A 2,500-nucleotide genomic window follows, 5' to 3' on the forward strand; every position below is an offset into this window, starting at 1 on the left:
TCTCTTCAAGTGGCGCTTGTGTTGGATCTTTGTGCGTTCTCCTGACAAATGCCAGATTTTGGAGCGTGGATTACCCAACAGAAGAGCAAACAAAAGCCCGCGTCGCCGTGGCAACAGCGCCAGGACAACGAGGTGCGTCTGGCCAGCGGCAGTGGGATGTTTGCTGATTGAGAGCTTTAAAGGCACAATGAAAGCGTAATTGAAAAGGCGGCTTTAGCCTGACAGCCTTTTGTGATATCTTTTTAATTAAGTTTCCTTTTTTTCCTGCGCGATCGCAGGGGGCGATAGCGGCGGGGGCGGCGGTGACACGTGCGCATTTTGTTCATTAAACTGTGCATCCAAAAGAATGTGAGGCTAATTAAAATTCTGCCAGATGAGGAAGACGAAGAAGAAGAAGAAAAAATGCCCACTCGGCCCAACGGGAACATCTCAACAGACGAACGATGTTTCTGTACGACGCTGATTGTTAAACAATATGGCGGTGTGTCGCGTACAAAGCTCTGCACTTGTTTGCATTCAGGAAGCACAGGGGCTTTGAATTTCAAAATAAAAGAGTAATGATGGTCTCTGCTGGCCTGCGTTCACATCCATCAGCCTCCACTTGCCCATCACTTCTATTCTGCTGTTTCACTGCAATTTCCATGACTTTGTGGATTATTTGGAGTCATTCTGATGATTTCCACTGCGCAAAGTCGTTAATTACTTGCGAGAGGAGCAATTGCACCAATGAAATGAGACATCTTTATTACGCAGCAACGTAGTCGGGTAAGTGGCTTTGATTTTTGGATTATTACTACATTATCATATATTATTCATCATGCATTATCATGGCGAGGGAGGAGTGATGGCATTGCAGTCATTCTATGGCGTGGCCACGTTGTGCGTGGGCACGGAACGGTGGCACTCTGACCCACGTCCTCCGATCGTGCCAAAGGGTTGGAAGTGTACCGTGCGAAGGCGCTTGCCACGAGCCAAACGTGCTGTTCTTTAGGTGTGATGTGGACCCAAGAACGGTACGACTAGCCTCATGCACCGGTGTCAAACTCGGGGTTCGTAGAAAGTGATGAAAAGGTCCTGGTTTTCTCTCTAAATGTTCGCTCCATGCAGAGGAGGCATACTTAAATGTATGGGAATGATAAGGCATCTTTGAGTATCTCATTGCTGGGCAAAGCGTCCTGGTTTTCGGTTATCAAAATACGGTCACCTTTAGGTGACCTCTGCTGTAAAGTGCTGAGACATATGTGAGACTTGTTTGCTGCAGAAGTATGACACAGAACTCAAAGCCGTCTTTAGTGGGAATGAGCACACACTTTTCCCACAGTTTTCTCACACACACACGTGCAGTTTCATTATGAGTCATCCTCCTGTTTCATATGTGAGGCGCTCAGCCACCTGGCCAATACCGGTTGAAACCAAATCAGACCAATACACCAACAAAGAGTTAACAGGAAGTTTCCTGATCATTGGGGGCCGCCTCCACAGAAGAGGAACTTCGCCAAGACTTTGGTGGGGTGGCTGACTGTTCTCTCCAGTGCTGGCATTGCAACTGCTTGCATTCACTCCAAATACAATCAATTGTTCAACTTACTTTTGGACTCAGATGGTTATTTCACAGTGGAAAGAATTTAAAAACGCGGGTGGTTCTCACCCTGTTACAAAGGACCAGACCATGCATCACCCGACCTAAGAAACACTATTGATGTGTCTCAAATGGAATACTTCCATCAGTACACGTCAATAAGTATACGGTGTACACTGTGTGCTTAGTTCCTTGAGGGTGTGAATTTTGACAGTGTGGTGCTTTCCCAAATCCTATCAAGATGGGGCCGTGCATTATCCCGCTGCAGAGACGCCGTGACGGGGTCCTTAAGCCCATTGCTGTGCCGTTCGTCTACGGCCATCGCCTCACGTTGCATCGTGATAATGCACGGCCCCATCGTGCAAGGACCTGTACACAATTCCTGCAAGCAGAACACATGCCTGTTCTTGCAGGTCAGCATCCACACCGGATCGGATCTCTGGATCGGCATTTACGATACTGACCGGTGGCCTTTTATTGTGGCCAAACAAAGGCATAATCAAGTCTTTCAAAGTTCAGCTCATGAAAAATGGGAGTAAAAATAAAAGCTTTGATGTTATTCTAGTAAGGAGGAGGTCGCAGTGTGCAGGAGTTAAATATTTGGTGTTTTTCCCCGACATAAAAAGACAACCAGTGCAGCTGCATGTTGGGCCACGGCGGTTCAAGGCCCATTGAAAAACACCACACATCATCTGTGAACAATGACAAGCAAGAGGAGGTTTTTGTGCGCTGAATTCAAAGAGTAAAAACGTTGATAAGGCCTGAAGAGGCTTTTCAGAGCACACACAAAGGCCTCTTCACGAGCCCTCAAGAGAGAAAAGTCCAATCAGAGGTGGCAGCGGCGGCTCGGAAGAGGAAGTCATCACAGACGCGAGGACGCCAACGAGCAGCTGTTTGGGCTGCGCTCACGCTCACTTCCTG

Source organism: Dunckerocampus dactyliophorus, chromosome 11 (genome assembly GCF_027744805.1).
Source record: "Dunckerocampus dactyliophorus isolate RoL2022-P2 chromosome 11, RoL_Ddac_1.1, whole genome shotgun sequence".
In the NCBI taxonomy this organism is placed as follows: domain Eukaryota; kingdom Metazoa; phylum Chordata; class Actinopteri; order Syngnathiformes; family Syngnathidae; genus Dunckerocampus; species Dunckerocampus dactyliophorus.